This window comes from Mustelus asterias, chromosome 18 (genome assembly GCF_964213995.1).
Source record: "Mustelus asterias chromosome 18, sMusAst1.hap1.1, whole genome shotgun sequence".
Classification (NCBI taxonomy): domain Eukaryota; kingdom Metazoa; phylum Chordata; class Chondrichthyes; order Carcharhiniformes; family Triakidae; genus Mustelus; species Mustelus asterias.
The window spans coordinates 85,013,851-85,038,568 of record NC_135818.1 but is presented as its reverse complement, the minus strand read 5'-3'; the positions used below and the strand labels follow the sequence as shown (position 1 = coordinate 85,038,568).

At 44.2% G+C, this 24,718-nt stretch overlaps 1 protein-coding gene across 2 annotated transcripts in view; it reads left to right on the top strand.

The window, feature by feature from the left end:
- The window catches only part of LOC144507326 (ribosomal protein S6 kinase alpha-5), a 167,604-nt gene that overhangs the window by 93,835 nt on the left and 49,051 nt on the right, over positions 1–24,718 (top strand). The window lies entirely within an intron of this gene.

Sequence of the window (24,718 nt, the reverse complement as noted above, 5' to 3'; positions counted from 1 at the left end):
ACTCCAGTAGACGTTGCTTTGTTTACAGTATTATGCTGTCAGCACTGCTGCCTCACAGCGCCAGGGACTCGGGTTCAATTCCAGCCTCGGGTCACTGTCTGTGTGGAGTTTACACATTCTCCCCGTGTCTGCGTGGGTTTCCTCCGGGTGCTCTGGTTTCCTCCCACAGTCCAAAGATGTGCAGTTTAGGCAGATTGGCCATGATAAATTGACCATAGTATCAGGGGGATTAGCAGGGTAAATATGTGAGGTTACAGGAATAGGGTGGGACTGTGGTTGGTGCAGATTCGATGGGTGGAATGGCCTCCTTCTGCACTGTAGGGATGCTATGATTCTATAATTTAGGTTACAGTTTGCCATTGTAACTGCTTTTGGGTTTGGTGGGGTTGGTGAGGAGGGAGAAAAGTACCTTGAAGAAATCTAGCTTCGATCAACAACTTGTTTCTGGCATGTGTTAATAATCATTTACCTTCCCTGAGATTAAATGGCTAAAAGGCGAATAGGAACGATGTGAGCTAACAGTGCAAATCATGCACTTTGTACCCTCAGTCAGAGCAGAGGGACATTATTCGCTCAGGTTGATCAGTGGGGCTGTGTACACCGAGCCTGATCTGTGAGGCTGTGTACCCCTCAGACAGATCAGAGGGGCTATGTGCCCCACCACCCCCGATAAATCAGTCAGACTTTGTACCCCCAAACTGATAGCATGGGTCTGTGTACTTCCAGACTGATCAGTAGGGATGTTTACCCCACTCAGGTCAGGAGTGCTTTGCAACTGCTGAAAATCTCTAATTGATCTGTGATGTTTTTTCCTGGACAAAAACAAGTTTATGTAAATACAACTTAGCACATGTAAATTGTGCACGTGATAAACAGTGGTTTCTGTGCAGATGAATGTCAAATGTGAGAGTTGTATTTGAATATTTTATGAGCAGTGCAGAGCTACTAATTGAGATTCAGCTGTAAGCTGCAGTCTTTTGGAAAAAATTAGTCAGTAAACTGGAATTAGATGCAATTCTAACACAATTTAATAATTGGAACACATCACGGTGTAAAGCACTTGCAAATAAAGTATTGTATGATCTGTAAATTTGTATGTCAAATAATTAATGCTCACATGCAAAATCAGACCAGATACAAACAAGGTTTTATTTATCTACCGCAGAAAAATATATGCTTATGTGACTGTCAAATATTGCACTCCTGAAATTTGTGTCAAGCTATATGTGGCCTGCACACTTGTGAATATTGTCACACTACTGAATCAGACATTGCTTATAAATCATTAATTGTAGGAAAAAAATTAAATTCAAATTAGAACATAGAACATAGAACATTACAGCACAGAACAGGCCCTTCGGCCCACGATGTTGTGCCGACCTTCATCTGAAACCAAGATCAAGCTATCCCACTCCCTACCATCCTGGTGTGCTCCATGTGCCTATCCAATAACCGCTTAAATGTTCCTAAAGTGTCTGACTCTACTATCACTGCAGGCAGTCCATTCCACACCCCAACCACTCTCTGCGTGAAGAACCTACCTCTGATATCCTTCCTATATCTCCCACCATGAACCCTATAGTTATGCCCCCTTGTAATAGCTCCATCCACCCGAGGAAATAGTCTTTGAACGTTCACTCGATCTATCCCCTTCATCATTTTATAAACCTCTATTAAGTCTCCCCTCAATCTCCTCCGCTCCAGAGAGAACAGCCCCAGCTCCCTCAACCTTTCCTCATAAGACCGACACTCCAAACCAGGCAGCATCCTGGTAAATCTCCTCTGCACTCTTTCCAGCGCTTCCACATCCTTCTTATAGTGAGGTGACCAGAACTGCACGCAATATTCCAAATGCGGTCTCACCAAGGTCCTGTACAGTTGCAGCATAACCCCACGGCTCTTAAACTCCAACCCCCTGTTAATAAAAGCTAACACACTATATGCCTTCTTCACAGCTCTATCCACTTGAGTGGCAACCTTTAGAGATCTGTGGATATGGACCCCAAGATCTCTCTGTTCCTCCACAGTCTTCAGAACCCTACCTTTGACCCTGTAATCCACATTTAAATTAGTCCTACCAAAATGAATCACCTCACATTTATCAGGGTTAAACTCCATTTGCCATTTTTCAGCCCAGCTTTGCATCCTATCTATGTCTCTTTGCAGCCTACAACAGCCCTCCACCTCATCCACTACTCCACCAATCTTGGTGTCATCAGCAAATTTACTGATCCACCCTTCAGCCCCCTCCTCTAAGTCATTAATAAAAATCACAAAGAGCAGAGGACCAAGCACCGATCCCTGCGGCACTCCGCTAGCAACCTGCCTCCAGTCCGAAAATTTTCCATCCACCACCACCCTCTGTCTTCGATCAGATAGCCAGTTACCTATCCAATCGGCCAACTTTCCCTCTATCCCACACCTCCTTACTTTCATCATAAGCCGACCATGGGGGACCTTATCAAACGCCTTACTAAAATCCATGTATATGACATCAACCGCCCTACCTTCATCAACACACCTAGTTACCTCCTCAAAAAATTCTATCAAATTTGTGAGGCACGATTTGCCCTTCACAAATCCGTGCTGACTATCCCGGATTAATCCGCATCTTTCTAAATGGTCGTAAATCCCATCCCTAAGGACCTTTTCCATCAATTTACCAACCACCGAAGTCAGACTAACCGGTCTATAATTACCAGGGTCATTTCTATTCCCTTTCTTAAACAGAGGAACAACATTCGCCACTCTCCAGTCCTCTGGCACCATCCCCGTGGACAGCGAGGACCCAAAGATCAAAGCCAAAGGCTCTGCAATCTCATCCCTCGCCTCCCAAAGAATCCTAGGATACATTTCATCAGGCCCAGGGGACTTATCGACCTTCAGTTTATTCAAAACTGCCAATACATCCTCCCTCCGAACATCTATTTCCTCCAGCCTATTAGCCTGTAACACCTTCTCTTCCTGAAAAACATGGCCCCTCTCCTTGGTGAACACTGAAGAAAAGTATTCATTCATCACCTCGCCTATCTCTACTGATTCCATACACAAGTTCCCACCACTGTCCTTGACCGGCCCTAACCTCACCCTGGTCATTCTTTTATTCCTCACATAAGAGTAAAAAGCCTTGGGGTTTTCCTTGATCCGACCCGCCAAGGACTTCTCATGTCCCCTCCTAGCTCTCCTCAGCCCCTTTTTCAGCTCATTCCTTGCTAACTTGTAACCCTCAATCGAGCCATCTGAACCTTGTTTCCTCATCCCTACATAAGCTTCCCTCTTCCTTTTCACAAGACATTCCACCTCTTTTGTGAACCACGGTTCCCTCACTCGGCCATTTCCTCCCTGCCTGACAGGGACATACCTATCAAGGACACCCAGTATTTGTTCCTTGAAAAAGTTCCACTTTTCATCAGTGCCTTTCCCTGACAGTTTCTGTTCCCATCTTATGCCCCCTAATTCTTGCCTAATCGCATCATAATTACCTCTCCCCCAATTGTAAGCCTTGCCCTGCCGTCCGGCCCTATCCCTCTCCATTGCAATAACAAAAGACACCAAATTGTGGTCACTATCTCCAAAGTTCTCTCCCACAACCAAATCTAACACTTGGCCCGGTTCAGTTCCCAGTACCAAATCCAATGTGGCCTCACCCCTTGTCGGCCTATCCACATATTGTGTCAGGAAACCCTCCTGCACACACTGCACAAAAAGTGCCCCATCCAAACTATTTGACCTACAAAGGTTCCAATCAATATTTGGAAAGTTAAAGTCCCCCATGACAACTACCCTGTGACCCCCACACGTATCCATAATCTGCTTAGCAATTTCTTCCTCCACATCTCTATTACTATTTGGGGGCCTATAGTAAACTCCTAGCAACGTGACCGCTCCTTTCCTGTTTCTAACTGCAGCCCATATTACCTCAGTGTGCATATCCCCCTCAAAGTGCTTTTCCGCAGCCGTTAAACTATCCTTGATTAACAATGCTACTCCTCCACCTCTTTTACCAGCTTCCCTACACTTACTGAAACATCTATACCCCGGAACGTCCAACAACCATTCCTGTCCTTGTTCTACCCACGTCTCCGTAATGGCCACAACATCGTAGTCCCAAGTAGCAATCCACGCCCCAAGTTCATCCACCTTGTTCCGGATGCTCCTTGCATTGAAGTAGACACACTTCAACCCATCTTCCTGTCTACCGGTACCCACCCTTGACCTTGATACCTTCCCCAATATCTCACCACCCTCAACACTGACTTCCGGACTACAACTCCTTTTCCCACTCCCCTGACAAATTAGTTTAAATCCCCCTGAAGAGCCGTAGCAAATTTCCCTCCGAGGATATTGGTGCCCCTCTGGTTCAGGTGCACCCCGTCCTGTTTGTAGAGGTCCCACCTTCCCCAGAACGTGTTCCAATTATCCACGTATCTGAAACCCTCCCTCCTGCACCATCCCTGCAACCACATGTTTAAGTGCACTCTCTCCCTGTTCCTCAACTCGCTATCACGTGGCACCGGTAGCGTATCAGAGATGACCACATGTTTTGTCTTTGCTCTCAGCTTCCAGCCGAGCTCCCGAAATTCCTGTTTCAAATCCCCGTCCCTTCTCTTACCTATGTCGTTGGTACCAATGTGTACCACGACTTGTGACTGTTTCCCCTCCCCCTTAAGAATCCGGAAAACACGGTCCGAGACGTCACGGACCCTGGCATCCGCTAGGCAACAAACCATCCTCGAGTCTCTTTTGCTGCCACAGAACCTCCTATCTATCCCTCTAACTAACGAGTCCCCAATAACTATTGCCCTCCCGCTCTCCTCCTTACCCTCCTGAGCCACAGGGATGGACTCAGTGCCGGAGATCCTCTCACTGCGGCTCACCACTGGTATGTCGTCCCCCTCAACCGTATCCAAAGCGGAATACTTATTGCTAAGGGGAACGACCACAGGGGATCCCTGCACCGACTGCTTCTTCCCAGCCCCTCTCACCGTCACCCATCTATTTTCATTCCTCGGAGTAACTGTATCCCTGAAGCTTCTGTCTATGGCCATCTCTGCATCCCTAATGATCCTAAGTTCCTCCAACTCCAGCTCCAGTTCCCTAACACGGTTTTGGAGGAGCTGCAGATGGATGCACTTCTCACAGGTATAATCAGCAGGGACACTGTCGTCGTCCCTCACCTCGAACATAGTGCAAGAGGAACATTGCACTGCCTTCACACCCATCCCCTCTAGATACCCTGCCAGTACCAGGTAGAAACAGCAAAAAATGAATTAACTCACCCCTGCTCTGTGAGCCAAAGCCCTACTGCTTTCACTCTGCCTCCTGCTCACTCTGCTGCCCGCTAACGACGCTGCCCGCTCAAAAGTGCGGCCTACTTTTAAACCCTCCAAAAACCTTCCCAGACTCCTGCTGGGCCCACTTCCTGTTTTAAAAAAAACCTCCGATTTTTTGCACAAATTTAACTTAAAATAAATAAATAAATGTAGTGAACAAACCAACTGCCTTCTCCTCAGCCTGGTCCTGGGGAACAATGAGTAAAATATTGTTAGAAATTGGAGTAAAATATTGTTAGAAACATAGAAACTCAGTTCTTCATGCCTGCTCCACCACTCATTTTGATCATGGCTGATCATCAAATTCAATATCCTGATCCCCCTTCCCCCCCCTCCCCCCCTTGATCCCTTTAACCCCTAGAGCTATATCTAAGTTCTTCTTGAAATCAGACAACATTTTAGCCTCAACTACTTTCTGTGGTAGTGAATTCCACATATTCACCATCCTCTGGATGAAGAAATCTCTCCTCACCTCAGTTCTGAAAGGTTTACCCCTTATCTTCAAACTATGACCACTAGTTCTGGGACTCCCCCACCACCAGAAACATTCTTTCTGGATCTACCCTGTCTAACCCTTTTGGAATTTTATAAGTCTCTATGAGACCCCCTCTCACTCTTCTAAACTCCAGTGAATATAATCTGAACCAATTTAGTCTCTGCTCATATGACAGACCTGCCATCCCAGTTTAAAATTTCCAAAATATAAAGTTTCATTGTATTGGCAGGGCCTCATTTACATCTTGGAGCTCAGCCTCCAGCTCAGCGGCAACCCAAGTGGACAGCCTATTCTACAATCGGGGGTTCAGAGGGGGAAATGGTCTGTGATTGGGAAGGTGCATTGGGGGAGATGGTGAGGTTGGTTGCAGTTTGGAGGATCAGGGAGGATGTCCCCAATCAGGAAAGATGGAATTTAATCCGGATAAATGCGAAGTGATGCATTTTGGAAGAAATAATGTAGGGAGGAGTTATACAATAAATGGCAGAGTCATCAGGAGTATAGAAACACAGAGGGACCTAGGTGTGCAAGTCCACAAATCCTTGAAGGTGGCAACACAGGTGGAGAAGGTGGTGAAGAAGGCATATGGTATGCTTGCCTTTATAGGACGGGGTATAGAGTATAAAAGCTGGAGTCTGATGATGCAGCTGTATAGAACGCTGGTTAGGCCACATTTGGAGTACTGCATCCAGTTCTGGTCGCCGCACTACCAGAAGGACGTGGAGGCATTGGAGAGAGTGCAGAGAAGGTTTACCAGGATGTTGCCTGGTATGGAGGGTCTTAGCTATGAGGAGAGATTGGGTAGACTGGGGTTGTTCTCCTTGGAAAGACGGAGAATGAGGGGAGATCTAATAGAGGTGTACAAGATTATGAAGGGTATAGATAGGGTGAACAGTGAAAAGCTTTTTCCCAGGTCGGAGGTGACGATCACGAGGGGTCACGGGCTCAAGCTGAGAGGGGCGAAGTATAACTCAGACATCAGAGGGACGTTTTTTACACAGAGGGTGGTGGGGGCCTGGAATGCGCTGCCAAGTAGGGTGGTGGAGGCAGGCACGCTGACATCGTTTAAGACTTACCTGGATAGTCACATGAGCAGCCTGGGAATGGAGGGATACAAACGATTGGTCTAGTTGGACCAAGGAGCGGCACAGGCTTGGAGGGCCGAAGGGCCTGTTTCCTGTGCTGTACTGTTCTTTGTTCTTTGTTTGCGGTTGAGATCTGCGATTGGGACGAGTGGGTAGGGAGACCTTTGATTGGAAAAGGTGGGAATGGGGAATCTGGAGGTTGTGGCTAGGGGGATTTGAAACCTTCCTGAGGTGTATTTGGGGAAACCCTCCTGCTTATGCTTTCCCACAAGAAAATAGTCACTTAGCTTGTTGGAGCTGGCTGCTTGGCATTTCATTGCTGAGTTTCCTGAACCCCAGGAAATCCATGCAGTACCAGCTAATTTCAAAGCAGGCTCCCAATCACGCTGTTCGAAATTGATTTAAATATGTTAATAAGCAGTCTGTTCCTCCACCGATATCTGGTGCCAGAAAATTATATTGAGTCATGTTAGACAGATTCCCATTGTGCTCGGAGAGTAGTTTGAGCTGAATAACTCTTCACCACTGGGCTGCTTAATTGTGTCTGCATATTGTTTTGTCACTCCTGGAATCCTTTAAAGGTTTCCCTCTGCTAATGTTTTGCCCTTCACTATTGACTCATGTTGCACATTCTTTTTCCCAATTGCCGTAATTTGCACTTGTCAGTGTAACATTTAATTTGCCATTTATCTACCCTGTTGCAAAATCTTAACTATATCCTTGTCCCCATTCCACTTCCTGGGCTAGATTTTCGTGTTGGGCTTAGGAAGTGTGAGTTGCGCAATTTCCAGAGTTCAGAAACCTGAGCCCAGCACCTCTTGTCCATACCCACCATTTTTCAATTGGAGATGTGGATGGGCAGTGTTCAGGTTTTCTCTGTCTCGAGGCAGCATCAGAAGATTGTGGGTTGTGAAGCAGGCATTGGTCCAGGTCTCCAACACTGTTCTTATATCTCTTAGCTCTCACCATCACTACACACACCCCCATGCCCCTTCTGTGCCTCCTCATATCCCCTCATACTCCCTTTGTCCCATCATACTCGCCATGCCCTCTTATATTTCCAATGCCCCCTCATACTTCCAATGCCTCTTCATGTCATCTATGCTCACTCATACCCTCCATGCCCCCTCATAGTCCCTGCACCCCCCCTCCCCCCCATGTATCTTCATAGCCACTTGCCCAGTTTCTGCATCAGCAGACCTCAGGATACCTTTGAAGTGGACATTAAAAATTCTAATAATTTAATGGAGTCGCCATGTTCAAAGACGCTTCTTACTGAAAAAAATTCCTCCATATAACCCACTCAAATGCGCTCAAGTGGTCATGTGTTGTAAAAACAAACGGACGTTAATTCACTTACAACATCAAAGACAGATAATACCTTAATAACCTCTAAAAATAGTCAATCAAAATTCAAATACAATTCCCATGCTGAACTAAGTGGTTTTGGACTTTTTGAAACTCAATCTAGCATTCATGATAGCCTCAGCCATCAAAACAACACTGGGAAAAGTCAACAATGCAGTCTATTGAAACTGAAACACCAGATGGCCTTTTGTTATGCTACATATGGTGTTTATTTCTATTTCAAAGCAGATTGCCTGTCAATCAATGGAGTGCAGCGGGTGCTAACATTTATTTCTTAACACTTAATAGCAGGAACAATTCTTTCAAAACTAAAAATCATTAGACATTAAGATCTCTGTCCAAAACATGAAAGGTGAGTTTCCCAGCACATTTCCTACAGTTTTGAATGCATTATCTTACTTTCTCAATTGGGAAAAGTACTGTAATACATGTCAACGCGTACACAATGGTGGTCAGTAAAATGGTCCACTTATCTTTCCAGGACAGAGCTATACGAGCAATTACTGCATTAATAACATGTCTACATTGCACTTAACTGTCAGAATGTTCCAGACTCCTCAGCAGGCTTTCCCAGTGGTCACAAACTCACAAACCTGGTGAGGTTTTTTACATCTTCCAAAATCTACAACAGCAAACAAAAGTAAAGTGGGAACAGAAATTCAAATTCCCTATGGTCCTCGCAATGGCAACCCCACACTGAAAACCTTCCTACCCACGGAGAGGCCTCAGGAAAAACAGCATGGGGTCAGGAAGGCACTGAACATTGGAATTTGCAGTCAAACATCCTAAGTTTTTACTTTTCCTTCCCAATTCTTGCCTCCATCAGGAGACAAAAATTCAATTCCCTATTTTAGTCACAGCTACAAATTTAAGAAGCTGATAATTGGTTCGTGCATCCAAGTAATTTTGAGTCGGTTAGCTCAGTTGGCTGGGCAGCTGGTTCGGTGATGCAGAACGCCACCAATAGCACAGACTCAATTCCTGTATTGGCTGAGGTCATTCATGACAGCCCGCCTTCTCAACTTTGCCCCGAGCCTCAGGTTAAAATCACCACCAGTTAGCTGTCCCCCTCAAAGAGGAGACCAGTCTATGGTCATCAGGGACTATAGTGACTTTAACTTTTTTTATTTTAAGAGGAAGCAGCAAGAGCCCATGCATTGTTTGACGCCTTCATTCAACACTGTTCTCCCCTAATTCCAAGCCTGTCATTGTGCCCCTCAAATATTCCTGTTTGCTATCTTTATCTGTTTTTTTTTAACTAGTCCTATATTCTGACCTGGAATCCCACAGATTTGATTCAGTCATGGCTCAGTGGGTACCACTCTTGCCTCTGACTCAAAGTTAGAGTTGTGGGTTCAAGCCCTACTTCAAACACTTCAGTACGCAAACTAGGCTGATACTTTAATGGAGTAATGCTAAACTGTTGTAATGTTGGCACTCCCCTCTTTCATGTGAGATATTAAACATCTCAGGTGGATATAAAAGTGGGTGCTTTGACCTAGGTAAACAAGGCATTATTTTCAAAGTTTTAAGATGATGCAAAACTGGGAAATGTTGTAAATGGTGAGGTTGATAACAGACTTCAGGAGGACAGAGATAGACTGGTGAAGTGGGCAAATGCATAAGAGATTAAATTTAGCAAAGAGAAGTGTGAAGTGATTCATTTTAGTAGGAAGAGTGATGACAGGATCAGAAATTAGATGATATAATTTTAAAGGGTGTGTAGGAATGGAGAGACTTGGGGCTTTACGTACATGTCTTTGAAAATGACAGTACAGGTTGAGAAGACTGCTAAAAAGGCATTAGAACATAGAACATAGAACAGTACAGCACAGAACAGGCCCTTCGGCCCACGATGTTGTGCTGAGCTTTATCTGAAACCAAGATCAAGCTATCCCACTCCCTATCATCCTGGTGTGCTCCATGTGCCTATCCAATAACCGCTTAAATGTTCCCAAAGTGTCTGACTCCGCTATCACTGCAGGCAGTCCATTCCACACCCCAACCACTCTCTGCGTAAAGAACCTACCTCTGATATCCTTCCTGTATCTCCCACCACGAACCCTATAGTTATGCCCCCTTGTAATAGCTCCATCTACCCGAGGAAATAGTCTTTGAACGTTCACTCTATCTATCCCCTTCATCATTTTATAAACCTCTATTAAGTCTCCCCTCAGCCTCCTCCGCTCCAGAGAGAACAGCCCTAGCTCCCTCAACCTTTCCTCATAACACCTACCCTCCAAACCAGGCAGCATCCTGGTAAATCTCCTCTGCACTCTTTCCAGCGCTTCCACATCCTTCTTATAGTGAGGTGACCAGAACTGCACACAATATTCCAAATGTGGTCTCACCAAGGTCCTGTACAGTTGCAGCATAACCCCACGGCTCTTAAACTCCAACCCCCTGTTAATAAAAGCTAACACACTATAGGCCTTCTTCACAGCTCTATCCACTTGAGTGGCAACCTTTAGAGATCTGTGGATATGAACCCCAAGATCTCTCTGTTCCTCCACAGTCTTCAGAACCCTACCTTTGACCCTGTAATCCACATTTAAATTAGTCCTACCAAAATGAATCACCTCACATTTATCAGGGTTAAACTCCATTTGCCATTTTTCAGCCCAGCTTTGCATCCTATCTATGTCTCTTTGCAGCCTACAACAGCCGTCCACCTCATCCACTACTCCACCAATCTTGGTGTCATCAGCAAATTTACTGATCCACCCTTCAGCCCCCTCCTCTAAGTCATTAATAAAAATCACAAAGAGCAGAGGACCAAGCACTGATCCCTGCGGCACTCCGCTAGCAACCTGCCTCCAATCCGAAAATTTGCCACCCACCACCACCCTCTGTCTTCGATCAGATAGCCAGTTACCTATCCAATCGGCCAACTTTCCCTCTATCCCACACCTCCTCACTTTCATCATAAGCCGACCATGGGGGACCTTATCAAATGCATTAATTCAGAAAATGCTGGAAATGCTCAACCGGTCAGGCAATATCTGTGGAGAGAGGAACAGAGTTAAACTTTCATGCCAGTGGTCGTTTGGTTCTTATTTCTGATTTCCAGCATCTGCAGTAATTTACTTTTGTATTTCTGCTAATACGGCATATGTGTTCCTTACTTTATAGATAGTGGCATAGAGTACAAAAGCAAGGAAGTTAGGCACTGGTTAGGCCCTAGTTGGACTATTATGGCCAATTCTGGACGTTTCACTTTTAGGAATGATGTCATGGCTTTAGAGCAGATGCAGTGGAGATTTACTAAAATGGTGCCAGGGATGAAAGACTTGAGTTACATGGCGAGACTGGGATGTTCTCCTTAAAGCAGAGAAGCTAAAGAGGGAATTTGATTGAGGTATTCAAAACTTTGAAGTACTTTGATAGAGTGAATAAGGAGAGACTGTTCCTAGCGGCAGAAGATCTAAAGAACACAGATATAAGATAATTGGCAAAAGAACCAGGAGAGACATGAGGAAAATGATTTTTCTGCTGAGTGCCATGATGATCTGGAATGTACTGCTTGAAAGAGCAGTTTCAGTAGTGACTTACAAAGGGAATTGGATAGATACTTGAAAAAGGAAAAAAAAGATGCTGAGTTATGGAGAAAGAACGGTTAAAGTTTTTTTTGAATTTATTAGTCACAAGTAGGCTTACATTATCACTGCAATGAAGCTACTGTGAAAATCCCCAAGTCGCCACACTCCGTACAATTTTAATGGTACACTAACACTTGGGTACACTGAGAGAGAATTTTGCATGGCCAATGCACCTAACCAGCACAGCTTTTGGACTGTGGGAAGAAACCAGAGCACTGGAGGAAACCCACGCAGACACAGGGAGAAAGTGTAGACTCTACACAAACAGTGACCCAAGCCAGGATTCGAACCGGGGTCCCTGGCGCTTTGAGGCAGCAGTGCTAACCACCATGTCACCAGGGGAGTGGGAGCAACTGAATTGCTGAGAACTGACCTGGCACATAATGGGCCAAATGGCCTCCTGTCTACATCATTCTGTGATTTATAGTAATGCACTTGTACATGCAATACGAAAAAATGAAAAGAATTATGCCAAACAACTAATGTTTTTAAAGAAAATAGCATGAGACTGGAAATGCATGCTGTCCAAATAGAATCTGACATAGAAATGAATGATAGTCTGTGTTCCACTTGTGACAGAGATATTTGGAACTTAGTTGTGACTTTGATGCTCAAGATATGATGCTGTTTCCTTTATTTGTGGAATAAGCATATTTTATAAGTTACCCATGTGATATCCTCCACATCCCTAACAGGTCAGACAGAAAATATTTGTTCATTACCAGCATCAAATAAAACATACATTGTAGCACTCTTCTGAAACGATCCTCAATTAACTTTTTCTAAAAATGTTTGTCTTGTGACTGTCCAAGTGCTCAGACACAGCCACCAACGACTCCACAAAATTAGAATCATACGTGCAGTTAATTTACTCTGCAAGGATCAGAAATCTGGGATTCAGGATTCCAAGTTCGTAGGGATCCCAAGTACAGAGCTGTCAATTTCCCAGCCTCCTGAGCTCTGGGGTTTTGACAAGACATACCATTTTGAGTCCAGTTACAAATACAGAATCGTAGTAACGATCTCCGAGGGCCCCATTTGAACCATCTTTGGAGTGGGAAATGTGTCCATCATTGCACAGTAGTGCTTAGTTCCTCACTTTATAGTTTTTATGCTTAATGCATTCACAAAATCTATAAATTAAAGAGCTGCTCCATAGCTCTCAAATTAATATTTTATTTAATAAAAGTTGCTGTGAGTGTACTTGCATTATCACCAAGCAATGCTCAGGAACAGGCTGTTGGATACAGTTGATAACTATATACGTGCAATCATTTTCACACCATACTAGTATGAATCACTGCTAAGTTTTAATCTTTCACAAAATTTGACAGGGATGTGTTACAAAGGCAGCCTGTGATTGCTCCATGATTGGATATCTTGCCATCATTTTGTCCCAGGTGATTTGAAATACTTGATTGGTAATTTTGCCATTACAGTTTGAGGAAATAATCTGTTTTAGCCCTACTGGAGATTGAATCTGTTTCCAGCAGATTACACACAAGCTTACTGTGGGATTTTCAGGAAATTTGCTGCAGGTATCACTCCTGACTTTGCATCCTTCCTCCTTCTTAAAGTTTTAAAGTTAATTTATTTATTGTCACAAGTATGCTTCCATTAACACCTCAGTGAAGTTACTGTGAAAATCCCCGAATCGCCACACCCTGGCGCCTGTTCGGGTTACACTGAGGGAGAATTTAGCACGGCCAATGCACCTAACCAGCACGTCTTTCGGACTGTGGGAGGAAACCGGAGCACCCAGAGGAAACCCACGCAGACATGGGGAGAATGTGCGAACTCCGCACAGACAGTGACCCAAACTGGGAATTGAACCCAGGTCCCTGGCAGCATGAGGCAGCAGTGCTAACCACCGTGCCACCCGTACTTCCTCCTCCCATAAAAATACTCAAGAGTTTGATAAACTACCATGAACATTGCCACAAGCAAACTATATAATAATGATGGTTACTGAAGACTCAAAAATGCACACACTATCTTTTTTGAGCTAACTGCAGTGCTTTCTGCACTGGCAGTGAGCCTTTTCCTTTGATCTGTAGTTAGATCAAAGCTTCTTCCATTTGACTGTTGTACGAAGTCATCAAACGATAAGCATAGCACTCGATGTTCTTGAAAGATAGCTGGTTAGATTTTTATTTTAACTATGCAACAGTGTTCTTACAACTGGTTTGCTTAGGTTCACAGTCTGTGTTTTTACCCCTCATGTAACTCCTTCAAATGCTAGTATATTGGAGTTGAAATGGCTTGTACTATTTCCCTCAATAAACTTTCTTTGTTACAGAGAAATAACATCTAACTTGAATGGCCATTCGTCACAAATCTTCTCATAAATCTTCAATGTTTTCAGTGATGCAAACACCAATGTGGACTTATCAGTCATAAGTAAAACACTCTAGTTTTTATTCAGCAAACATGTCTATTTTTCTATGGCCCATAGCTATAACAATATTGACAGCTTTAGACTCAAAGCAAATAGTTTCTTATTGATTCTATCAGTGATTGCACTGAATGCTAAAACTAAACAGCACAATCAAACTTGGAAATGCATCTATCTTTGTTAGAGAAGAGGATGTTGACAATTTAGCAGTAGAGGAGGGGATGGTAGGAATATAATAAAATTAAAAATAAAGCGGCCACACATCAAAGGTTGGCAGTCCTCAAACTAGAGAGATCACCTAGTCTGGATGCACAATAGGTTACAGAGAGAAGTAGAAGTTGAAATTGCAGAGGCTCTGACCAAATCTTCCAATCCTCTTGAGACATGAAGGTGAGGCCAGAAGACTGGAAGAAGCAGACGTTACATTCCTGTTTTAAAAAGAGGTATGAACCTGGCAACTACTGTTAGAGCATATGAACATAAATTCAAGCAGGAGGAGGCCATTCAGTTCCTCGAGCTATGGTCTGCCATTCAGTGAGACCATAGCTGAGCTTCAATCTCAACTCCACTTGCCCACCTGATCCCCATGCTGCTTGATTCCCTTGGTTCCAAAAATCTCCCCCCCCCCCTCCCGCATCTATTCTGTCAAATCTTCTCAGAATTTTACATGTTTCAATGATATTACTTTTATTCTTCTAAAATCCCGAGGATACAGGTTCATTCTACTCAATCTCATCTCATAGGATGATCTTTTCATCCCAGGAACAAATCCAGTGAAACTTAATTGCTCTTTCTCGCTCTCTCTAAGGCAAATCCGTCCTCAGTTACAGAGACCAAAGCTGCACATAGTGCTTCAGGTGTGGTCTCATCAAAGACCTGTACAATTGCAGCACCACTTCTTTACTCTTTGCAATTTCAAACTCCTTGCAATTAAGGCCAACATACCATATACCTCCTGAATTGCTTACTGTGCCTGCATGTTAACATCCTGTGCATTCTGCACAGGGACAAAGAAACCCTTCCAAACACCAACATTTAATAGTTCATCACTATTAAAAAAAGTTTTGGTTTCCTATTGTTCCTACTAAAATGAACAACCTCACATTGGTCTGTCTGCATCTTTTTGCAAACTCTCTGGGTGCAATCTTTCCGGTCTGCGTGAGCCTGGAAGATAGCACGCGAGGCTTTCGCCCCGGGCGCGAACCGGCCTCACACTGAAAGCCATCTTCCTGGTCATGTTTTGGGTGTGAAGCCGATTTAAATATTAATGACATGTTGGTGGGGTCTGAGTGGGGGGGGTCAGGCAGTGACAGGGGCGGAGGCAAGAAGGGAGCTCTGGAGGGGGGTGAGGAAGCTCTGCAAGGGGGTGAGGTAACGTGGGAGCTCTGCAGGGGTGGTAATTGGCAGGGGGTGGCATCAATGAGAGGCAGGGGAAGCTCTGCAATGGGGGGGTTGATAAGCCATAGGGGGAGCTCTGCAGGGGTGGTGATCGGCATGAGGGGGTGGAGAGATCGAGGTTGGGGTGGGGGAAGACTGGCACAGGGAGCGATCGACACAGGAGATCCCCATTCATGAAGTGTCAGCCTTGGCTTAGTGGTAGCCCTCTTGCCTCCGAGTTAGAAGTTTGTGGATTCAATTCCCAGAACGTGAGCACTTAACCCAGGTTGCACATCAGTGCAGTCCTGAGGGGTGTGTTGTACTATCAAAGCAGGCCATGGGAGTTCTCCTGCTGTCCTAGCCAACATTTATCCCTAACCAGCACCTCCAAAAGCAATTTATCTGATCAAGTATCTCATTGCTGTTCTCAGAATCTTGCTGTGGGCAAATTGTATGCCCTATTTCTCTACATTACAACAGTCGGTGCACTTCAAAAAGAAACTTAATTGTTGTGGAGTGCTTTTGGGACACCCTGAGAACTTGAAAAATGCAATAAAATTTCAAAATCTTTCCATTCTTTGCAGTTTAGCTTCAGTTAATCATATTTGTTGCTCAGCTGTTAGTGTCATGATGCTGAGACTGTAGGTCATGCCAGCTGGCAAGATCCAGTTGTTCTTTTCCTGCCCTCACGCCAACAGCATGGGCCTGCGGTGTATTTTCAGATGTTAGGCAACCAGATCACGTTGTCACAAGACACAACTCCGAAGCCAACATTAATCTTTCACTTTGATGTCTGAATATGGCCTTCATCAATTAAATTACAACTGAAAGGATTGCAGAGGAAGCATTTTAAAAAGGAAACTACTGGCTTTAATGAGCCCGAAGATACTTGTTAGAAAGATTGGAGTAACGTGAGTACAGAGAAGCTGTCGTATTATTGTTTGAAAGGAAGTGGGTAACAATTGTGTGAAGAAGCAATATTCATTTTTTACTCTTCCAGTCTATTTCTGTTCTGTAAACGGAAGAGGATCGTTTCTCAGTCATCTGTCAGGAACCATGCAATACTAAAATTGCTGAAGGTCTACGGTTGCAAGTGATGTTTCTTGAGCTTAATGCTTTTCAGTTAAAGGGCATCTAAACATGTGGCCAGGTCATTCTTACAGCTTCCTCTGAATTACTGTGAATGTTTCTTGCTCATCTGCTAAGAATTCTGCTTATTAATTTAGGTCATCTAAGTTGCTGTGACACTTTTTTCTATCCACAGCTAGTTGTGGCTGAGAGTTTTTCATATGTGCAGACATCTGTTACATTATTTGGCTGCAATTCTTAACCAGGTGGATGGGGGTGGATGATGTGGCATACCGGCTTAGGATAAATATTCAGGCCTTTGGATTTGAATGGCAAAGCAAAGTCAAACTTTTGCAGTTTTGAGCCTTACTTTATAATTTACTAATATTCGTGAAAAGTAGTTGCTGACCAAACGCTTCAGCTTTAGTGTCCACAGAGACTGATTTTACTGAGTCTTTTCTGACTACTGTTAGTCTTAAGGCTCAGCAAGGTATCCAGCAAACGCTTTGAGTTGGATTTGGTTCCTGTGTTTGCATCATGCCATGAATGTACAGACCCAGGTGGCCAGTGCAGCACCCACGCCGATGCCAGGCTAGGCATTTTCACATTTCAAATCCTGTCCCAGAGGAGGGCTTTAAATGGTTCAGCAGTGGGTCACCCTCACTTTTTGCCACGCAAAGCAAGTGCTTCAGAAACTCTTGTGGATGAACAAAGTGGTTTTGTTCAGAATATCTGCACAACAAATCTCTGTGGTTCCCATGTCACATTGTCACTTATTTCTTATGCCAAACAATCAGTACTTCGCCCAGCGACTGTCCAGGACTTGTAGCCAGCTGTGCACGTGGAGGTGTGTGGATTAACATCATGAGGGTCTAAATGAATATGGGGAGGGCACACTTCTCTCTCATAACCCAGACCTCAAACATCATAAAATATGAAATTGGTTCACAGAGGCTGAGGAGGTGGTGGTATAGTGGACTAGTAATCCAGAGACCCAGGGTAATGCTCTGGGGACCCGAGTTCCAATCCCGCTATGGCAGCTGGTGGAATTTGAAGTCACTAAAAATCCGGAATTAAAAGTCAACTGATGACCACTGTCGATTGTCATAAAAACCCATCTGGTTCACTGATGTCCTTTCGGGAAGGAAATCTGCCGTCCTTACCTGGCCTGGCCTACATGTGACTCCAGAGTCACAGCAATGTGGTTGACTCTGAAATGGCCTAGCAAGCCACTCAGTTCAAGGGCAACTAGGGATGGGCAATAAATGCTGGCCAGTCAGAGTCCCCCACATCCCACGAATGAATGATTTTTTAAAAGTTGCGTTGTTTGCAGAAACCTAAAGTTTAGTTTCAGTTTTGGATTATCTATGTTTTAAAATTGCTAAAAGACAGCTTTAATGAAAAGGATGAATTTGAATGGGCATCGGTATAATATTAAGGGGCTTTTACCGTTGGGGTTCAGGAGATTCTGATATATTCATGGCAGTGGTGGCACATTCGCTCGAAGGATGGTAGCACAAAGTCCAGGGTGATTCTCCAGTTTCGTACTGAGGGAATGCTGCACTTTTGGAAGTGGGCTTAAACGATCTCATGGCACTATTTCAGAGAAGAGTAAGGGAGTTCTTCCCAGTGTCCTGGTCAAAGATTACTCCACAATCAAATTCATTACAGAGATTATCTGACCATTATCACTCTGTTGTTTGTGGGAGCTTGCTGCGCACCAGATTGGTCATTGCATTTCCTGTATTGCAACAGTTCACACAAAAGTCATTCTTCAAAGTTGCTTCATTGGCTGTAAAGCACTTTAGAATGTCCAGAGATTTTTTTTTAATTAATTGATGGGACATGGATGTCGCTGGCTGGCCAGCATTTATTGCCCATCCCTAGTTCCCTGAGGGCAGCTGAGAGTCAACCACATTACTGTGGCTGTGGGGTCACATGTAGGCCAGACGGGTAAGGACGGCAGATTGCCTTCCCTAAAAGACATTAGTGAACCAGGTGGGTTTTTCTGACAATTGACAATGGTTTCATGGTCATCTGTAGATTCTTAATTCAAGATTGTGAAGTACTTTGGAAGGGTAAATGTAAATCTTTTTTTAAACAGAAAAAGTGATGTAAATTTGACCTTCATGTGCTATTTACTGAAGTTTACACATACTTCTGCTGCCTTCTCGTGTCATAATAGGCTCTGGTTCAAGGGATTGTTACAATTCAGGTGCTCTCCCGCTACTTTCTATTGGCACTGAGACAGTATGTGGAGAGTACCTGTATTGGAACAATGGTATTCTTTGAACCAGAGCCTATAATGACATTCAAAAATTCAAATTTCCTGTGAACTGAAGCGTGGCCTTTGTGCAAAGAGAGCTAGAAATTAGCATGCCGTGGATTGGGGACAAAGTCTGTTAACCATCTCTATGTTCCTAGAAACAATTGCTGAACAAATAATAATCTGACGGTGAATCTCAGGTTATAATCTTTGAATCATATATATTAAGATATATAATTAAATAGCAGCAAGAGCAGTGAATTAGCGTTAGTGTCAGATACCCTGGCTCAGCAATGCAATTGTATAGCATCTGCAAGGTCCAATATATGCACTCTGTTCTGGAAGAGAGTGGTGAACATATATCTCAGGGTGACTGATGTAAACATAGAAACTAGAAGCAGGAGTAGGCCACTCGGCCATTTGAGTCTGCTCCTCCATTCATTTTGATCATGGTTGATCATTGATTTTAATATCCTGATACCCCCCCCCCTCCTCCCATATCCCTTAATCGCTTTAGCCCCAAGGGCGATACCTAATTTCTTCTTGAAATCAGACAACGTTTTGGCCTCAACTACATTCCGTGGTAGTGAATTCCACACATTCACCACCCTCTGGGTGAAGAAATTTCTCCTCACCTCAGTCCTAAAAGGTTGTTGAGGACACTCTCCTGAAAACTGGTATTAGGCTCACTGCCTGTTCAAATGCCTGTTCTGGGCTCCTTTTGCCAAATGGGTTCACGACTGAACATGCTGAAATTTTCTTGGGCGGACATGAGCAATAGCTTAAAGCCCTTATCCATCTGATTCAGCTGCTGCACTTGTGTTTAGCTTCTAAGCTGACAAATCTCGTTTCCCTAGCATACAGGGAGCTGTCTCTGGACTTGTGACTGCTGCCTGCAGTTAGTCAGTGCAGTATCAGGTTCTGGCACATTTTGGGTTAATGTGGAACTGAGTACGGTACCAACCACACAGTGAGGTTAGAGAGCACATGACCTGTGCATTCAGGGTCAGTGGCGTGATGGACACACCCGTGTGCAGACCTAAACATGGAGGAAACTCATAGCTTGTACCCCTTTATGGTATATTTGTAAATAGCTCTAGTTGTTAATAAAGAGTTCTAATTGACCTGATTAAAAACTGCGAAGAGTTCATCAAACCTACCGAGATGTAACCAGCATCCTATAACATGGTGGCAACAGAGGGATATAAACCCAAAGCCTCATTAAAATGCAAAGACAAATGAAAATGCTGGAAGACTGAGAAAAATGCAACAAAGCTTTCAAACCTAAAAAGAATCTCCAGATGTGACGGAGATAGAGAATGGATGGAGTCCTTACAGGAAGCAGAGTGTGAGGAATTGTAGTCAAGATACCTGTGGCAGTTAATGGGCTTGTAATGAATATTAATAGACAGTCAGAGATTAATAGATAGCAGAGATGAAGACAGAGAAGTCAAGGAAGGGAAGGGAAGTTTTGGAGATGGACCATGTGAAGGTGAGAGCTAGAAATTGGAAGCAAAATAATTATTTTTTCCAGGTCCCGAAGGCAGCACCAATAGTCATCAATGTACCAGAAAAGGAGTTGTGGGAGGGAGCCTAAGTAGGACTGGAACAAGGAATGACTGACTTCTTTAGACCTACAGAGATGCAGCCAACACCTTAGAACAGTCTGCATTAACTAAATAAATTGATGGATCAACTCAGTGTGATCCTGCTAACTTAGGAGCATACATTCGAATCACTTCTGAATGCAGTTGGGCAGTAATCCGATTTCTAATCCTCTGGCTACTATAGCAGAACCTGTCCTGAATCAACTGTAATCCCATCTCATGATTAAACAATGACATCTTTCTGGGCCTAGATAGTTAACAGTTACTATTCATTCTCCAAAGATCCTCCAAAGGTGCTCCAAATCAGTGGCAAGAAAGCTGGTTCAACAGTCAGTGTCCTCTCCCAAGCTAATTTGCCCAACATCGAGGTGCTAATTACTCAAATCCAACTCAGCTGGGCAGGACATGTCATTTGTATGCCTGACAACACACACCAGAAACAATTGCCCTTCTCTGAACTCGGTCATGGCATGAGACCCCCAGGGGACAGTAGAAACTCCTTGGGGATGTCCTTAAAGCATCACTGGAGATCTCAGACATACCCATTTATTCATGGGGGACGCTGACTTGTGACCAAACAAAATGGAGAAAGCTCATTCGGTAAGGCAGCAAACACAGGAACGTGCAGAGATAAAGTCAAGGAGCACACAACCCTCCAAACAGCCCATCAACCCAACCTTCCAAGCACTATCTACCCTGTATGTGGCAGAGTCTGAAGATCACACATTGGACTTATCAGCCTTCTCAGAACCCATCAAACCGGAGATGAAGCAAGTCTTCCTCAATCTGGAAGCACTGTCCAAGATGATTCATCTCTCTACTGCTTAACTCTGTCCAAATCAAAGAACTCAGCTAGTTTGGTACAGATCAACTTGTCTCCAGCATTCTCTTGTAAACAATGATATGAGAAAGTTTCTGCTTGCCAAAGCTTCTTGATAGACACATATTTTCATAGTTATGAGCCACAGATGGTGGAGCTCCTCATCCTGATAATGTACATATTCCATCTGACTATTCCCAGCTGTACAGTGATTCTATGATTCGACAGTAACCAGTTTTGGGTGATCACAACACAGACCAGATAAACAAATTCCCATGAAAATTGTTAACAAACCTTATGATTTGAAATAAAACAGATCTGCAGTCTTGTCATGACTTGATGCATACAATGAACAGGCCGAGGAAATTCGACACTGGGCCTGTCTGTCACTGTACTCACATTGCTGCGCTATGTTCAGTGCAAGTATGCAGACACTGAGCAGTTTGAATGTATATGACAGGATGGTGGAGTGGTGGCCATCTGCCGGTAAAGTGGACCTCGGTCGCCATAGGTTGTACGGTGGTCAGCCTAGTAATAATTGAAAGTGGATGAGATCTGCAAGCTAGCTATCATGAATAAGGTAAAAGTGCCTTTAATGAATGTGTGCAAGGAACTTTGACCACAGAAACGCTGCTAGTAAATTATTGATAAGTAAGCGACATAGCGGCTTCTCTCAGTAATAATTCCTCTTTATTCAAAACTGGTTACTTTGTGATCTTCATTTAATATTTACTTTCACTGTTGACATTAAAAGCCTTATGCTTTACTCTTTCTTCCATTATCGTTCTGGAAATGGCCTCAGACCGGGGGCTGCATTTGACATGCCCCCCACCATGCGTCTTCTCAGCGGGGGCAATGGCATGTAAAATTGGGCAGATGCCCCACCCTGCTACCTTCTCACCCTCCCTGAGCTCTGCCCCATTATATGGCGGGATGGTCAGGTGCTGAAATTGGCACCCATCTGACATATTTAAATAATTAATCAAGGGTCAGTTTGTTAACAAGCAAATTAACCCCAGTAATACACTACATAACATGGTTGGTGTGGGCAGTCAGGCAGGAGTGGACAGGCTGCTTTTCAAAAAAGCCATTTTGAAGGGGGAAGAAAGGGAGGGGGTACAATTTTTTGGAGTGCCCTTTATGCATCGGAGGGCAACCCCCCCTAAGATCGTACCCCTGCTTACCTTCTGCCCACCTGCTCTCTAAAACATGCCACTCCCACAACCTCACCCACCCTAACCTGCCCGATTCCCCAGACTTACCTTTTTTTGGGATCCATGAGTCTCCTTCTTGGACCTGCTTGCAGTCCTGGCAGTGTCACTAATGCACTCTTTGTGCTGTCAGGACTGATGGACTTTCCAGCAGCCCCTGAGGTCAGGATTTCCTCCCCAGTGAGGGACGGTATTCCCAAACTACCCCAATGTAGCCCATCCACAGCACATTCTGGCTGTGGAGTGAGTCGGCTCCACATTGACTCCACTCCTGGTGGGGACAGCTATCTATCTGCCCCCACCCTGTAATATGCTTCTTTGGGTTACAGTTCCCTATGCAGGTGTGTCTGTCCCAATTTTTCACTCCAGTGACTTTTTTGGACAACTGAGTTGAACAGGGAATATTTACAGGAATTTATACACTGCGCCAAGCACAACCCTTGTCTCAGCCAGTAATCCATTCGGGATAATGTTAACAAAGATCATGTTGACAAGAAGCCTGCCCTGGCTTATTAAATATCTTTGCTGCTATCCCAGCTCAGAGCAACCAGCTGATGTCAGTTTTCTGGCCTCTGTGGCTTAGTACCAGGCTCCACAGTGCATTTATCAATTTGACATTAGGAAAACTGTAACAGTTTCTTTGTAGAAGAAGCCTGCACATGTCAAAAAACGTGGTTAAAAAAGTTTTATGGTTTTTTTCGTGCATTATTCCAGATTTAGGATGTACGCTTTTGATCTACACAAATTGAAAGAGCAGCTGTTTCTTTCAACCAATCTTTATCTTTCATGACTATCCTGTTCTCAGAACATAAGAAATTGGAGCAAAGGGTCATTCAACCCTTTGAGCCTTCTCCAGTATCCAAAATCCCTGAGCTTCCTAACAGCACTTTGAGTGCACCCACACCACATGGACCACAGCTCAAAAGATGGCTCAGCACCACCTCCTTAAGGACAATTAGTGATAGGCAATAAATGCTGGCCTTGTCAGCAATGCTCAAATTCCATGAATGGATTTTTTGTTTAAATTGTCGCAGTCCTTGTCAGTATGGTAGTGAAGGGAGACGCAGGGAGGATATTCCCGATGGTGGGGGACTCCAGAACCAGGGGTCACAGTCTGAGGATTCAGGGTAGACCATTCAGGATGGAGGTGAGGAGACATTTCTTCACCCAAAGAGTGGTGAGCCTGTGGAATTCAATACCACAGGAAGTAGTTGAAACGTATTCAAGAGGCGGCTCTTGGGGCAAATGGGATCAAAGGTTATAGGGAAAAAGCAGGATTAGGCTATTGAGTTGGATGATCAGCCATGATCGTAATGAATGGCGGAGCAGGCTCAAAGGGCCAAATGGCCTCCTCCTGCTCCTGTCTCCTATGTTTCTATTGACCATCCCTCCAACTTGGTGTCATTCACAAATTTAGAAACTGTTTTTTGAATCCAAAGCCTATAAAAGTCTATACACATTGTGAACAGACTTTTCTGAGTAATATCTGCTTTATAGGAAAGGTTTGGATGGAGAAATCATCCCAGAATACCTTCCCATTATACTTAAATGTCCATGTGAACAATGGCATGATCCCCATGGAGACCAAAAACCAAAACTGCCAAGTGACCCCCAATGGAAGAAACCCAAGGACGTGTCTTCACTTTTAAAAACTTTAGCTTAAACAATTAATATGAACATAAATTAAGTGTGAATTAACAGGCAAATTATCTGTAGAAACTGTAAATGACACTTCAAATTGTCAATAAAACAAAGTTAGATCTCACGTACTAACTGGCCATCCCCCTTAGTACATGTGGCACCGTTTGCAGCCACAAAGGGCGGGATGTTTTGGCCATGCTTGCCCCAAAACCGAAAAATCACACCTGTGGACCTTTCCATGGTTCACCCCTCACCTACTACGATCCCCGTGACGGGCGGAACGGGAAAATTCACCCCAAAGTCTTTCACATCTCTGTCTTTCTGAGGTAGAGTTCAGCTCCTTTTCTTCACGTAGCATTTGGTCACCAAGTTGCCTCCAAAACAGCTTTACTCCACCTGGGTTCCACAGATACGGCCATTACCAAAAGGACATGCTTCTACAAACTGTCTTA